The following is an 18,193-nucleotide window of genomic DNA, read 5'->3' on the forward strand; positions in this document are numbered from 1 at the left end:
TTTGAGAATGAGTGAAGTAACCAAGTTTTTCTTGTTGTTGGATGTTGTGACTGATGCTAATTTCATGACAGGAAAATGATGGCTTTATCCTGCTGTCATGTGGTGCTGTTTAGTGAGGTTTGGCCATGACAGGAAAATGAGGGAAGGGCATGCTTGGTCTGTGGTGTTGGTTCTGCAATGTTTTGGTTCTTTTGAGTTTGACAGATAATGCTAAATGCCAAAGCAAGGTCAAAAATGAGGGAGTAAGTGAAGGTGGTTTGGTCTGCTGCTGTTGGTTGGCAAGGCAAGGTTGTCACTTTGGTATTTTGGACAAGGTTTGGACAGAAAATGCAAAGCAATGTAGGAGCATGGTTCTTTTTTGCTTGACAGAAGGTTTTTGAAAATGCCAATGCAAAGTCAATGCAGTTTTTCTTCTTAGGATGAGTGAGCCATAGCTTGTGTTTTGTTGGTTAGGTTGGCCCTTAATTCCTCATGACAGGAAAATCAGGTTTAGAAAATTTCTCTTGGAAGTTGCTTTTTTGACAGAATTTTCAAGTGTGTCAAAAGCAAGGTGAATGAATGATTTTCTGCTGCACTCTCCTTTTTTGCTTGTGGCTGCAATGAGCCTTTCTCTTGACAGAAAAATGGTGCTGTCCAAACTGCTGTTGGACAGTACAAGTTATGGCATGGAGGTATGGTTGTTCTTGACAGCTTTTCAGCAAAATGGCCAAAGTCCTTTTCAATGGATGAATCTCTATTGGTTTTGTGCTGTCCAATGTGGTTGTCCAAGACAGAAAATGATGGAAAAAATTCTGCTATGGGACAGTACAAGTATGGTTCATGAGATGCATTTGGTGAGAACATGTACTTCCTTCCCTCAATCCAAGCAAGCAAAGGATGGCTCTTGTTTTGCTGTTGTTTATGGGCTTCAGATCAGGTCTCAAACTGACAGAAAATGATCATCATAAACTCTGTTTGAAGGTACCAAGGCATGGTTCAAATGCAAGCATGGAGTAGCATGGTGAAAGTGTACTTTTGCAATTTTCAAGCAAGTTAAAGAATGGCTTCATGTACTGCATAATTGAGCTTGCAAACATGTTTTAAATGACTTTTCTGAGCTGTTCCAATTGGCCAAATGGTAGAAAAAGGTTTATATCAAAAAGTCAAACATTGGTCAAACTTGCATTTAAATGTGATAGGTCAAAAAATGCCATTTTGATTGGTGAGGTTTTGGCTCATGAAATTTATATTTTTGGAAAGAGGGGATCAAATGTGACTTGTAGGAAAAAACCCCACCAAAATTGGCCAAACGGTTTGAGAGATATGGCCCTTTGAAGTTCAAGATTTTCTGAAATCGATTCGATCATAACTTGCCAACCACACATGGGAATTGAGAGTTCTTGGACTTTTTGGAAATGGGAGAACAAGATCTTCAACTTTCATGTTGGGAAAAAATTCATTTGAAGCTTGTATCATGATGTAAGTTTGAGGATCAAAACTTTCCATTTTTGGTAAGTTTCAGTTACAGGCCCAGTTTCCATTTTTGGAAATTTCTGATCTGGCTTCAAATTCTTCCATGATGGTGTTTGACATGATATATGAGGACTATTTGGCCATGAATAAGATCTCACAAACCATTTCCTTTCATCAAATCACTGATTAAATAGGCAGTTGACCAACAGTTGACTTTTAGGGTTTCTGACTGATTGTGCATTGACTGATGATTTCCAAACCCTAATTCCTTGAGAACTTGACTTCAAATGATGTCCCAAGTTGTATGAACTCTTGATTATTGATCATGGTGCCCAAATTCCACAAGAATGGCCACCATCCACTGCCTTGACTGACTGTTGACTTTCTTTGACTTTTGACTGTCTGTATATGAACTGATGACCTCTGAGCCTTCAACCCTTGACATGAACACTTCAAATAGACCTCCAAGTCATGTGAACTTGTTGGACAAACCCTAGGGCCTTGGCTCCTTGAGAATTGTGCTTGCTTGCTTGGTTGACTGATCTCCTGATCAGTTTGACCTAATTTCTTGATTGGCTTGCACTTGAGGCAAAAGAGGCAATGCAATGCTATGCAATGGACCATGATATGCTATGACCTAATATGAAAATGTATGCATAATGATAGGTGCAAATTTGAGGTGCTACAGGTAGTCATATGAGTATCAACCAGAGACTCATATATATACAACAAATCAGCAATCTTTCGAGAAGTAGGAATGCTCTCCAAGCCACTGAACGGCAACTGGTCTAGAATAGGTATACCCACAAGATAAGCATACTCCTCAAGTGTAGGCAAAAGCTGAAAATCCGGAAACGTGAAGCAACGATACAACGGATCATAAAACTGCACCAATACACTCATCAATCCTTCATCCACCTGAGTAGTCAGAAGAGGAAGAAGCTTCCTAAAACGAGCCTTGAAACCCAAGGGATCTAATACATAAGATGTCAAATTCCTTAACTCTTTCAAGTCTGGTTGTCTGAAACTGTACTTCTTTGTATCCCTTCTTTGTCTTTCCATGTCTGATTTTTTTTTGCAAATAGACCTCTTAAGTTCCTTTAATTTTTTTTTATTTTTTTTATTTTAATGATATGAATGCAAATGGGTGAATGAATGCATGAATGCAACAATCACACTCAAGGATCAAGCAAAGCACACCAAACAAAGGTCATGGGATGGATCATGTTATCCTTAATATCAACCATCCATTTTGGTGGATTATGGTTTACACCTTATCAACACCCAAGTTCCATTGATATTAAGGATATATGAACGGATCAACCATGAATCAAGGGTTTGTTGCAAGTCACGAGCATGGAGTTTAGGTTAAGAACCACCCAAGGGAGTGTACTAAGGTTTAAACCTGCCAAATATGTTCTATAAAAGGTTCCCATAGTCATCATCCCATCTTTTGGATATTATCGGAGAAATGACTACTCGTATTCCAAAAATATTCTCAAGAGAGACTCTTATGAATAGGCCAAGATGGGTTTGGTAAACTAAAGTCCTTGGCTTCTAAGGTCTATATTGGAAACAGTAATGTCTAACCACAACTTACTTGTGTGACATTATTGATCCCAACATGACCTCCACCAAGTGAATGGACTTGCAAGTCAACTTGCTAAGGAATAACTCCACACAAGCCAACAAGACTATGTCATTCTCCTATCCTAAGTGCACTCGAGTTCGGGTATAGAACTCATCTCACAAAGATCACCAAGCATACAAGGAATTAATATTCAAGCAATTCAATCATTACATACAATACAGTAATCCCAAATAGCACAAAAATATGTCACAAAACAAATATACAATACAATACAACAAATATGAAAAGTAGGCAAAATCCACTAGGCAAATATTCATCCCCAGCAGAGTCGCCATTTTTCTGTAGCGGGGTATTCGTTACCATTAGAGATATTGACTAAATCCAAGGTAAATCATACAAGTCGAGTCGCCACCGCACTTCTATTTAACCAAAGGAATGGTTAGAAAGCGAACAAAAACCAAAAAGTTTTATCGAATCAAAAACTAGTAAAAATGTCAGAGATCTGGGTAAGGGGGTTGGTTATGCAATGGGAAGGTGTTAGGCACCCAAAACATCCTAGGTACTCCTAGGGAGCCCTTTTCACATTTGTTGTAAGGTTGTTATTTTGTGAAAATTTATTTGTGCAAACATGTTTGAAGGGATGAGAAAAGCGTGTATGTTTATCTAATGTACTATTTACTAAAAGAGGGGTCAAAAGAAAATGACTCGCACGGATGTCGCATCCACTGCATACGTATCTCATCTGAATATGGGAATCAGAGTCTTCGTAGCTCGGCTACCTATGGGTTAAGGGTTGAATGACGTTACTACGCAATCTACTGGATGCTCGACCTTTGGAGACTTACTCGCCTGTAGTAGAAGGAGTAAACGTGTTCTTAGGAGAAGAAAAATCAATGAGTTGTTTGTATTTTATGGATGCTTATGCAAAAAGGAAAATCCTGGCAATCTTCTGGGGGACGATCACACCATACAAAACAAACATGCATAAAGTACATACGCTTACAAAGGGCTCAAACATATATGGGTAGGGCTTTAGTCAAGAGGGGTCATATCAACCTCGACAAACAAGCCATGGAAGGGTAATCAAACGGGCTCTTAACCTCTGACATTGAACGTCAGGGTGAGCAGATTAACAGGGTAATGAGGATAAGACCTCATAGCTCTTAACCCTGGACAGGGTGAGCTCATGACAAAGAGTGGGGATTCAGAAAGGTGGAACCCTCTCCACTGACCGATCGGACAAAAGATCTTGGGCTTTTGTTCTGAAGCATCGACACGTAGTGTGAGCATAAAGAACGACACACTGAATAACGGGGGATTGATTACTAATCCCTTTTATCCGTCAATTGCCTCTTCATGGAGGTCTTTAGCATAAAAGTAACCCACAAAAAACATTGCCTCCTATTGAGGTCTTCCAGCTAAGAAAGCGGTAAAATGCTAAAAGATGTAAAAGGGATTAAGATCTACCACACGGATAACGATCCGGAGTAACAGCAACTAAGAGAACGAGAAACCCAGAGATCCATCAAGCTAGCACCATCAAAGAAATTGAGTCAGTACAGGTAATCGGAATAAATCTCCAGGGGGAGGCATCCCACAAATAAAGTGGAATACCAAGCAAGCCATCTCTGCAAGAGTCAAATGAGTCCTCACAAAAACTCAACAAAACAGGTTAGAATAACAGGAGGGAATCAGGAGAAAACAATGGCGAACACAAGACAGATTAGAGCAAATAGAAAAAACAAATACTGTCGCGATCGCTGCTGCATCGCCTAGCAAAAGCTTAGCGAAGCTTCGCTGCGTGCTCGCCTAGCGAAGGTGCTAGCGAGAGCCTGCGGGTTTTGGGTTCTTCATGGATAACAGTATGATCTCAGAAACCCCAAACCCTATAGCATCCATCTCAGAAACGAAACGATTAAACATTCAAGGTATTGTTTACACATTCATGCATATCTAAACCCGGGGGCAATACTGAGCGATATCTCACACATTCAGAGAATTCAAATTGAAAGCACAGAGTAATGGGCATGAGGTCAAACCTGGTTAGAGAGATCGATTAAAATCGAATGGCACGGCTGGATTTGCAAAGCAATGTTAGGGTTTGCATGAGGCGGAGGCGAAAAAGTGTGTGAGTCAGAGTGAACTTTTCAGAGTTGTCCGGAGGTTGCTCTGAGTTCTCTGTCAGGTAGTCTCTCTCTCTGATAATCCAGGGTTTGTAATAGTCTCCAGTCTGTTTTTCTCAAATGAAGCTCTGGTATTTATAACCTGATCTTTGTGGGCTTAAAATGAATGCAATCCATGCCCAAAATTCAATTATGTTTTCAAAACGCGTGGTCTTCGCCTAGCGAGCATGACAGCTCAGACCTTCGCCTAGCGAAGGATTTGCTCGCTTAGCGAGCATGAAAACTTAGGCCTTGTGATTGCTCAAGCTACAAAAAAAAGATGTTAGCGACATATTTTTGTGCTTTTGGTTAGTAAACAAAATAAGAGAAGCAATGATGTACAATTCAAGCATGCTTGGTGATCTCAAACCAATCACAAGGAGTCCCACCCGAAGGCAAAGGGAACCAAGATGCTTATGATCCTTGAGGCTATGCAAATGCAATGTTATGATGCCATGAGGGATCTTAGGGCCAAAATTGGGGTCTTACATGGGGCAAAGGTTTCATTATAGTCAATCCCTTCTTGTTGACTATACCCTTGAGCCACCAGTCGAGCTTTGTTTCTGACAACTTCGCCTTTCTCATTTAGCTTGTTTTTGAACACCCATCTAGTTCCGATAATGTGAGTGCCTTTTGGTTTAGGAACAAGATCCCAGACGTCATTCTTTGTGAATTGATCTAGCTCTTCTTGCATGGCTAGAACCCAGTTGTTATCTTGAAGTTCCTTATCACAGGAAGTAGGCTCGATCAGAGATACTAATCTCATAGGAGTTTCTTTAGGTGCCTTGAAGGTTGACCTAGTTCGGATAGGTTCATCCTTGTTTCCCAGAATCAACTCTTCAGATATGTTGAGGCGACTTTTTGATTTCTTTGGGATCGTTGGGGCTTTAGTGCCTTCTAAACTTTATGTACTGGATGCTTTTGGTGCTTTGATCTTCTCGTCAAAACCTGCAAGGGTAATCTCCAGATCTGCAAGTTTCTCAACTAGCTTTGACTTTTTAGGGTCAAGCTTATCATCAAATCTGACGTGAATTGATTCTTCCACGATTTTGGTTTCTGTGTTGTATACTTTGTAGCCTTTAGAGCGTTCTGAGTATCCTAACATAATACTTTTTTGTGCTTTTGAATTAAACTTGTTCAGATGTTCTTTAGTATTCATAATAAAGCAAGAGCATCCAAAAGGATGAAAATAAGAAATGTTGGGTTTTCTTCCTTTACACAGTACATAGGGAGTCTTCTCCAGAATAGGTCTTATGGAGATTCTATTCTGAATATAACACGCTGTATTTACTACTTCAGCCCAAAAGTGTTTAGCCACATTTGTTTCATTGATCATGGTTCTGGCCATCTCTTGGAGTGTCCTATTCTTCCTCTCTACAACTCCATTTTGTTGTGGAGTTCTAGGGCAGGAGAAATCATGGGATATTCCATTAGAGTCAAATAATTCTTCAAAAAATTTATTTTCAAATTCTCCACCATGATCACTTCTGACTCTGATGATTTTAGAGTCAAATTTGTTTTGCACTTTAGAACAGAAGCTAGTGAATACAGAGTGAGACTCACTCTTGTGCTTCAAGAATTTTACCCATGCCCAGCTACTAAAATCATCAACAATAACTAGTCCATATTTCTTCCCATTGATTGATGCTGTTTTCACATGACCAAATAAGTCAATGTGAAGAAGTTCCAGAGGCTTAGAGGTAGAAACAATATTTTTCTTTTTAAAAGATGATTTTGAAAATTTTCCTTTTTGACATGCTTCACATAGAGCATCTGAAGAAAACTTCAGCTTAGGTAGACCTCTGACTAACTCGAGTTTATTTAGCTGAGATAACTATCTCATGCTAATGTGGTCCAAGTGTCTATGTCATACCCATTGCTCTTCATTAACAGACATTAAACATTTTACATTTTGTTCTTTTAAGTCTGAAAGATTTATTTTATAAATATTGTTTTTCCCCTTGCCAGTGAATAGGATTGTTCCATCATTCTGATTAATTGCTTTACATGTTTTTTTATTGAAGATTACATCATACCCGTTATCACTTAATTGACTTATTGATAACAGATTATGCATTAATCCTTCTACATAGAGAACATCAGATATAGAGGGAAGAATACCATTACCAATAGTTCCGGAGCCTCTGATCCTTCCTTTCTGATCTCCTCCGAACCCTACAAATACGACATCTTTAAGTTCCAGGTTTTGGAACATATACTTTCTTCCCGTCATGTGTTGCGAGCATCCAGAGTCCAGGTACCATGACTGGTGTTTTAACTCTGCTGCATAAGATATCTGCAACATAAACAATCTTATCCTTTAGTACCCAGAATCTTTTGGGTCCTTTGTGATTAGTTTTCCCAGAGTTTCTTAACACTTTGGGTTTTCTAGCATTATCAAAGCGTTGTGCTTGTGCATGTGTATAGTGATAGGAAAATGGAGATTTAGGTTGGTCATTAGTAGAAGTTTTATCTTCATTAGGATCATACCCAATTCCTCTTCTATTGTTCTGACTGACCCCATAAATCATGGATACCATTCTGCTCCTCTCTGTCCCATTCTTCAGAAACTTTTGAAAAGATTTTTCATATTCATAAATTACTGTGTTTGAAGTTTGTGGAGCTTGAGATAACGCTTCTTCAAGTTTTGAGCATTTTTTCTTTGTTGAATCTCTTTCTAATATCAAGGTTCGGTTTTCATCTTTTAGTTCTAAAACTGTTATCTCAAGTTTACCACATTCTTCCAGAGTTTCTTCAAGCACCTCTTTTACAGCTTTAAATTTTTGTTTAAGTTTCTGATATGAGTTTAGAGTTTCAGATAGGCATGATTCTAGGTCAGATCGAGAAAGCTCATAAAATACCTCTTCGGATTCATATTCTCCATCTGAAGCATTCTTAGAGATGGTAGCCATGAGTGCCACATTTGCCTGTTCATCAGAGTCTGATTCTTATAAGTCAGATCCATTGTCGTCCAAGGTAGCCATCAGTCCCTTTTTGGTTCTGAAGGAATTTTTCTTGAAGTTCTCTTTTCTGGAGTTGTCTTTCTTCAACTTGGGACATTCTTTTCTGTAATGACCTGTTTCCTTACATTCATAACACGTAACGTCTTTGTTAGATTTACCTTTTGAGGTTGATTCCGATTGATCTCCTTTGGATCTTGGTTTTCTGAAGTTATTATTCCTTTTTCTCCAGAGTTGTTTTACTCTTCTAGTCAGAAGGGATAATTCTTCCTCATCGTCAGAATCTTCCTTTTCAGAGTCATCAATGTCTTCTTCTTCAGCCTGGAAGGCTTTGTTTCTATCAGACTTGCGCCTTTCTGATCTGGACTTTAGTGCTACAGACTTGATCTTCTTCTGAGGCTCATCTTCCTCCAGTTCTATCTCATGACTTCGGAGTGAACTGACAAGTTCATCAAGGCTGATGTTGTTCAGATCCTTTGATAGCTTTAAGGTTGTGACCATAAGTCTCCATTTCTTTGGTAAGCTTCTGATGATCTTCTTGACATGGTCCGCAGTTGTATATCCTTTATCTAGCACTTTGAGACCTGCAATTAAAGTTTGAAATCTAGAAAACATTACCTCTACAGCTTCATCGTCCTCCATTTTGAAGGCTTCATATTTCTGTATTAGAGCCAGAGCCTTTGTTTCTTTGACTTGAGAGTTTCCTTCATGAGTCATCCTCAGGGAATTAAGTATTTCTTTAGTTGTTTCTCTGTTGGTGATTTTTTCATACTCATTGTAGGAGATAGCGTTGAGAAGTATCGTTTTGGCTTTGTGATGATTTTTGAATTCACGCTTCTGATCATCTGTCATTTTGCTTCAGGTAATGGCAACTCCAGCATCTGTTACAGGTGGTATGTAACCAATTGTGACAATGTCCCAGAGATCAGCATCGTAGCCTAGAAAGAAACTTTCAATTCTGTCTTTCCAGTAATCGAATTTCTCTCCATCAAAGACTGAAGGTTTAGCATTGTAACTATCTCTTTCATTGGTGTTGGCCATAGTTTTTCTTGTTTTGGATCTCTCTACACTGTTAAGTGTTTGATTAGAAAATCAATAACAGAGCCGAAGCTCTGATACCAACTGAAGGTGAGAAAAACAAGAAAGGGGGGTTTGAATTGTTTTAAAAATAAAAGCTTTTTCAGAAATAAGAACACATAATTTTATACTGGTTCACTTTAAAAAACAAAGTTACTCCAGTCCACCCGGCCAAGGTGATTTCGCCTTCAAAAAGGACTTAATCCACTAATCTTGAAAGATTACACAACCAATCATCTAAGAGAATGATCTCTTAGTCCTCTCAAGTATATAGACTCTGCAGAGTCACTTGAGGAACAAAAACAATTTAGAAAAATAGATTTGTAATAGAAAGTGCTTCTAAGAGTAAGCAAGTATTACAGCAAAGTATTGGAGCAAGAGTTTTCACGTATAAGCAGCAGCTCGTGAAAAATTGAGAGAGAATATGAATGACTTTTTCTGTGCATTGTTGTTGTCTCTCTCAGTGAGGTAGACTATCCTTTATATAGTAGTGAGAAGGATCGTTGGAGTGATGACAGAATCTTGGTCTTTGATGAGCATTCAATGTCATTACTTCTGTGTTTCTTGCTAAAACCATTTTGTCTCCCTGAATAACTACTTTCTTAAAATACTTCCTTTCCATATTGAGAAATTCTTTCTGTTACTCTTTCTGGACTTGGTGAATCTTCATCAGAGTCTTGTTGTATCAGAGTCATTCTTCAGAAGGAGATCATGTCTGAATTCATCAGAGCTTCTCAGAGTACTAGTCTTCTAGATCATCAGAACTAAGACCAGTAAATGTTAGAGCTTCTGGTTCTTTTTACTGTCTTGCTTTGCTCAGATTTAGAACTTCTTGGGCGCATTTCTTCCTTAGCGACGTCTGATCTTCTAGCACTTTGTATATGATCAGTGTTTGTATCTGATAAAATGATCAAAGTCCTTCGTTGCTGTTCAGAGTCCTGCATACTTAGAAAAATTTCGTTAGGGTGCCATTTTTGGTTTCATTCTTTGTTATCATCAAAATCTTGGAATTCTATTGGAGAACCAATTTTGTTCTTACATCAACAATCACACTCAAGGATCAAGCAAGTCACACCATACAAAGGTCACGGGATGGCTCAAGTCATCGTCAATATCAATCATCCATTTTGATGGATTATGATTTACACCTTATCAACACCCAAGTTCCATTGATATTCAGGATATACGAGAACGTATCAACCGTGAATCAAGGGTTTGTTGTAAGTCACGAGCATGGAGTCTCGGTTAAGAACCACCCAATGGGAGTGTACTATGGTTAAACCTGACAATCATGTTCTAAAAAGGTTCCCATAGTCATCATCTCATCTTTCGGATGTTATCGGATAAAACGACTACTCGTTTTCCAAAAATATTCTCAAGAGGGACTCTTATGAGTGTAGTATCGCGTAACAATCGTATCAAATCTTACACTTGAACAACCTTCGCACTACGTCCTAAAATAGGCCAAGATGGGCTAGGTATCTAAGGTTCTTGGCTTCTAAGGTTTATATTGGAAAGAGTAATGCCTAACCACGACTACTCGTGTGACATTATTGATTCCAACAAGACCTCCACCAAGTGAATGGACTTGCAAGTTAACTTGTTAAGGAATAACTCCTCACAAGTCAACAAGACTATGCCATTCTCCTATCATAAGTGCACTCGAGTTCGGGTACATAACTCATCTCACAAGAAACCACCAAGCATACAAGCAATTAATATGTCAAGCAATTCATACATTACAAACAATAAAGTCATCCCAAATTTGCACAAGAATATGTCGCCAATAAATATAAACCTATAACACACATAGGCAAAAAGTAGGCTAAACCTACTAGAGATTTTCTCCCCTGCAGAGTCGCCACTTTTCTGTAGCGGGGTTTTCGTTACCTTTAGGTTTATTGACTAAACCAAAAGTAAACATACAATTCGAGTCGCCACCGCACTTTTATATGTCCAAAGGAAAGGATAAAAAGCGAACAAAAGCCATGGTAAGAAGTTTTTCAAATCAAAAACTAATAAAAATGTCAGAGATTTGGGTAAGGGGGTTGGTTATGAAATGGGAAGGTTTTACGCACCCAAAACATCCATAGTACTCTAAGGGAACCCTTTTTGCAAATATGTGTTATGGGTTGGTATTTGTGAAAAGATTTGTGCAAAAGATTGGAAGGATGAGAAGAGAATAGATTATATTTACAAATTTTCTTGTTTGAATGGATGAACCCATTGCCTACGTACCATCACAAAGGTAGGATCAAAACCTCGTAGTTCGGGGTAAAAATCACAAAGATTGGTGAATTAATTTGACCAAAAGCCTTAAGGTCTTTTGTTATCAAAGGGAGAAAACTCAACCTAAACCAAAAATCCACCATGTGAGGAAGGCTTCAACATGCTAGTGAGGGGTTAACCCTATAATAAGCATGGAAGGCTTAGAATCCAACACTAAGGATGAGGTGAGATTTACATCAACCATTATGATAACTCAAACCTATGACTAATGTTTATGAAAAGGTTTTAACAAAGGTGTCCATTGGAACCACAAAGTCAACTTGAAGTGAGTTATATTTACAAGTTAGATTTATTTACAAAATGAGGTCAAAGTTGGATTAATGTATATTCACAATGAGTATTTATGAAAAGAGTTTGAAAAGTCAAAGGCATAAGGCCTAGGTATCTAATTTAAAACAAAGTCAAAGTTTGAAGAAAAGATTTTTGGCTTGGGTTAGAAAGGGGAGAAGAAGAGAAGGGCTAGTCCTAAAGCATACAAAGATAAGAGAGAAAAGATAAACCCTTGGAGTTCCTTTTCTTGAAATCATAGAGATGATTCAAGATGCTCCTTTCCTTTAGACTTAGAACACAATCAAGCAATCAAACAATTTGGATTCAAGCTCCTATGATCTCCATTTGGCTTGTCTCTCTTAACTTGGCTACTCATGACAATGGTCCTTCTTTCACAATCTCAAGATGGGATCTCTATCACACAAGAGCAAACATCAAAAAGTTCACATCACAATAAGGGGAATGTACATAGAATAAGTGTAGATGAGAAGTCCTTTAAAGTAAACTTGAAAATTTAGCATTCTAAGGGCATGAGGCCTAGTTGCTCTTCAACAAATTTAGCATTCTAAAGGCATGAGGCCTAGTTGCTCTTCAACAAATTTAGCATTCTAAAGGCATGAGGCCTAGTTGCTCTTGAACTCCTTTAAGCATAGGTAAGTCCTAATTCTAAGTCCTTTCTCCTTTTTGCATTAGGTTCACACAAAATAAAGACAAAGCAATCACAAGACAACAATATATTTATATATAATAATGAGCTCAAATGAGCAAAAGAAAAATGGCATAAACATAAAATATATGCTCAAGTGAGCAAAATGAAAAGCAATATGAATAAATGAGCAAGAAATAAATGGCATTAAAAGTAAAAGGCAAGAAATTAAATGCTCAAATTAAAGTTAGTAATTAGTGAAGTTATGTTAGTTTGTCATAAGACAATGTAGCGCTATGTTAAACAATCGTAAGTGGACTAATGTAGTAGTCACATCTATCTGAGACCGGTCAATAAGAATATAGGCAAATAAACATAAGTTAGAGATCATGACTAGTAAGCCAAGCTCCACAAACTTGTCATGCCAAAACAAAAGGGGAAGGGCCTTGTATGGACTTTAGGTTTTTTGCTTGACCAATAAGCAACCTATCTTGGACACAAAACAACTCACTTGATCTTGGATCAAGTGGAGTTTGGTTTGGATCAAAGAAGGTTAAACCTCTCATTTGTCAAGACCAACCATAAGACATTAACTCATTGGCCAAATGATGAAAATAATGGGATGAAGATGAAAGGGAGGGAAAATGAAGACAAGTATCAAATCCAATTGATCAAATGTGAACCAAGTCATGATCAATCAATGCCAAACAGAAAAGAAATGAAGATTACAAGTCAACAAATCAACCATAATTTTTTGGTATTTTTGAATTAAAATAAAAATGCAAAATAAAAATAATCAAAATATGGTCAAACCTCAAATTTAATTCAAATCAACTTCAACAAGTCCAATTAAATTCTCATAGGTCTCACATGGTCAAATAAACTTTGATAAATTTTCTCAATAATTTTGGAAATCATAAACTATTTTAAAACAATTAAAAACAATAAAAAATAACACAATATGAATTAAAATCACAAATAAATCTCAAATCAAATAAGAAATTGATGAGACTATTTTTCATTGACGTATCATGACCCATAGGTGTTAGGAAAATATTTTTGGATTTTTCAAATATCAAAAAGTATTTTAAAATGAATTAAAACTATTAAAAAAAACAAATAATTCACAAAAAAACTAAATGAAATCACAAAAATATTTAAAAATCAAAGTATGAAACTAGATTTTTCAAGAAAATTTTTGGAGTTGGTCTCATATTTTTGTGACTTCAAATAAAATTTTTATGAATTTTTGAAAATAAAATGAATTAACTGAAATTAAAATGAAAATAGAAATAATGAAAAATCCAGCGCCACAGGATCAACCTCATTAATTAGCGTGGCATAAATCAAAGGCTCGGAGGTGAGGACGCATGGTGGACATAAGTCAAGTGCGTGGCATAATGATTTAAAATAAGTAAACATAACGAATGCATGAGATTATAACATGGCCAAGCAATCCAAGGGCTGGGAAGGTGCACACGTGGTGATGGTCGTGGAAACCATCATCTTCTCCGGTGAGATACCAGAATCCGACCACCACTTGCAAAGAAAAATTTTGTAACGAAAAGAAAAAATAAGGACATCAAAATAGAGCTCAGGTGATGTACATCACCACTGTATCCATGGATCTTCCTCACTCTTCCTATTTTGAGAGAAATGTGAGATGGAAGATCATGGTGTGTCAACTGCAAATGCACGAAATGAAGAATTGAGACCACCACTGGCTTGCCTCAAGTGTGAGGACTTCAGAAAACCACACAAACCAAAGAAAACTACATTGAATTGCAAGATCTAGATCCAAAAAGTTTGAAGTTCTACCTCTGAAATGGAGCTCTTAAGGCCATGAATTCTTCAAGATCTTGATCCCTTTTTGCTCTAGAGATGTAATGGAGATGAGAGGCTAAGGAATTGAGCTTTGAAAATCAACTAATGATGTTGAATTTCAAGCTTGAAAAAGAGAGAAAATCTGAAAATTCCTTTGGTAATGGTTGGGATTTCAGTGCTGCAGCATTTCAGGTCTCCACAAGGTTACCAAATGAATGAGATTGAGTGCTTATTTATAGCTGAAGAGGGCTGAGTTCATGATTCCCTCGTGTGCATGGCAAATTTGAACTTTGATGCATGGGCCTCTACAGGCGCATGTAAGGCCCAACGATGGGTGCTAATCCATGCTGAGATTAATTGAAATGGAATTGGATGTGTAATTGGGAAGGAAATAGCTTGCACATGAAGTTTCAACATGAAATGTCAAAAATGAACATAAAGAAAGAACTCTTCGAAACTCATCAATGGAAAGTCCAAAAAAGTAATGTGTGTAATGGTTGGAAAGCCCTTGAAATAAGGAACAAAAGTCATGTTGGGCAAAAATTCATTTGGCATTCGGAAATTAATGAAAACTGGCTAAGAAAGTTTGGGCACAAAACATGTCTAAGTCACTCTTTGAAAATTTCACCAAAAGTAAGCTTATTCAATCCCCTCTGTTTGCATGATGCAAGCTTCAAATGAAAAAACCTTCAACACCAAAGTTGTAGATATTTTCAACATGACAAATTTAGACTCAAATTTGGCATCATTTGGATTTTCCATGAAAACGTTATGGGCATTTTAAGTTAGGTACTTTTTCAAATTCAATGACTTGGGTCCAAGGTGACCTATAATGTTTTGTATTATCACATGTATTTATTTTAAGATTATGAAATTTTGTTAAACATAACATTTTAAGTAGACATATTAAGATTTCCAATTCATTTTGTCTCACCTCAAAATCATAAAAATTAAGGAAGTTAGGTCCTTGGGAAGTTGACCCAAAATTAGGGTTTCAATCAAAATGACCTATAATGTTTTGAAATGAATGATGACCTTCCAAGCTTAAAATGGATTTTTGATGAACATGAAAGTTGTTAATATGGTTCTTAATAACATTTTTTCTCTTGGGGTCATCTTCATTTGACAAACAAATCAAAAGTTATATCTTAGTGGACCTCAGTTTAGTAAGACGACTTGACTGGTCAACTTTTCAAGGCCAAACATCCAATCTTGATGAATGAGTGATTGAGGATCCTAAAATAACCTCACATATACATAAAATAATGAATGAAATAACTTCCCTTGATTAAACTTGATCAGAGGTTGAGGTTGCTTCATGAGTAAGGCACAGTCAAAGCACAGTTGTAATTAGGGTTTCCTTGGGAAACAATCTTCAAGCCCTTTGGTTTATCTTTATCAAATTGGAAATTTGAGATACTTGGGAGACATATATGATGATTAGGATATTTGTGTACCATTGTCATGCTTTTTCTCATCTTCATTTGAGCCATTTCATTGGGCTTAGGAGCCTCCTAGGAGCATGGGAGCACATGATTACTTGAGCTTCAAAACAAAAAAAGTTAGTGACATATTTTTTTGATTTTGGTTAGTAATCAAAATAAGAAAAGCAATAATATACAATACAAGCATGCTTGGTGGTCTCAAACCACTCAAACAAGTCTCACCCTCGGGTTAAGGAACCAAACATGCTATGATCCTTGAGGCAATACACTGAGCAATGATATGATGCCATGAGGGATCTTAGGGTCAAAATTAGGGTCTTACACACACACACACACACACACACACACATATATATATATATATATATATATATATATATATATATATATATATATATATGTGTGTGTGTGTGTGTGTGTGTGTGTGTGTGTGTAAGACCCTAATTTTGACCCTAAGATCCCTCATGACATCATATCATTGCTCAGTGTATTGCCTCAAGGATCCTTGAGGCAATACACTGAGCAATGATATGATGCCATGAGGGATCTTAGGGTCAAAATTAGGGTCTTACACACACACACACACACACACACACACATATATATATATATATATATATATATATATATATATATATATGTGTGTGTGTGTGTGTGTGTGTGTGTGTGTGTGTGTAAGACCCTAATTTTGACCCTAAGATCCCTCATGGCATCATATCATTGCTCAGTGTATTGCCTCAAGGATCCTTGAGGCAATACACTGAGCAATGATATGATGCCATGAGGGATCTTAGGGTCAAAATTAGGGTCTTACACACACACACACACACACACACACACACACACACACACACACACACACACACATATATATATATATATATATATATATATATATATATATATGAGTGAAATGATTACATCTTTAATCAACTTTCTCACGAAAGAATGTCTAGGTTCTACTTGCCTAGACTTTCTGTTATACATTTTTTATGCTCTAGCTAATTGACTACCGCAATGTATCAACATCCTTGAAACATTGTCATTATTCAATGAAACTTCCGATAGAAGTTCCATCAACCATTCAACTTCTTCATCAGCGAAAGCAAGAGTCTCAAACTCTGATTTTATGGTTGAGAGAGTGATCCATATTTGTTTCTTACTCTTCCAAGAAATTACACCCCCAACTAGAGTAAATATCCACCAAAATAAAAAGTTATGATATTCAACACTCGATATCCAACTCGCATCGGTATATTCTTCTAATATGGAAGGAAATCTAGCATAATCGAGGCCAAGATTTTTGGTTTTTATAAGATAGCCGAAAATCCTAATGATGGTCTTCTAGTGCTCACTATTTAGATTGCTAGTAAAATCTACTAATTTTACTAATTGCAAATTCTATGTCGGGTCTAGTAAATTACATGCACTTGCATATTCCAATTGAGTCACAACTCTTTCATCGTTCTTTTAAAGTTTGACACTAGGATTAAATAGAATAGTCATTTCCGTAAAGCGTAAGTGTTTGAACTTATCAAACATTTTCTCAATATAGTGTGATTGACTAAGTTCATAACCCCCACTATTTCACTTTACTTTGACCCCAAAATTATGTTAAACAATATAAGATCTTTCATCTTAATATGTGGAAGTTAGAAACTTCTTTGTTTCTAAAATTTCATTCATCTCTTTACTAATGATCAATCATATAATTAATATGGAGATAAATTAATATCATAATATTCTCACACAACTTTGTGTACAAACACTTGTAACAAGAATTAGAAGAATAAGGTTTTTAGATAATCATGCATGATGATGCAAGAAGGTTTTTAGATGAAGTGAGAAATGAAATTCTGAGCAATTTAAATTAATACAGTATCAACAATGAGTACCTTAGTTATGTTCACTTGTCTCAAATCTTCGCTTGAGCTTATATGTTCAACCTTCTTGATCAACTTCGATATTGATGTGCATGACACTTTTGACTTTTATTCTTTGATAATCTTTGTCTTCACCAAAACTAAACTGATATAAGGTGTATTCTTCATAATCTCCCCTTTTTGATGATTACAAACTATTGTGTGTCTCCCCTTAATCGGTGAATATTACAACGATAGAGTCAAACTTTTGATGTCATTGTTTCGATGCTTGTTTTAATCCATACAAGGATTTGACAAATTTGCACACTTTTGTTCATTACCAAGAAGTACATAATCTTCCGGTTGCTTCATGTAAATCTCCTCATCGAGATATCTATTTAGGAATATTATTTTGTCATTCATTTTATGAACTATAAGGTCATGTAAAGAAGGTAATGCAAACAAAATTTTAATTTTTGTCATCCTTGCTACTAGTGCATAAATCTTGAAATAATCAACATTTTTGTTATGTCTTAAAACCTTTTGGTTTAACATTATAGAATACAAGTTGTCTTGATAGTGTCCTTCCAAAAATTGAAGTCCTTTGAAGCTAAC

The sequence above is a fragment of the Lathyrus oleraceus genome, chromosome 7 (genome assembly GCF_024323335.1).
Source record: "Lathyrus oleraceus cultivar Zhongwan6 chromosome 7, CAAS_Psat_ZW6_1.0, whole genome shotgun sequence".
Lineage (NCBI taxonomy): Eukaryota > Viridiplantae > Streptophyta > Magnoliopsida > Fabales > Fabaceae > Lathyrus > Lathyrus oleraceus.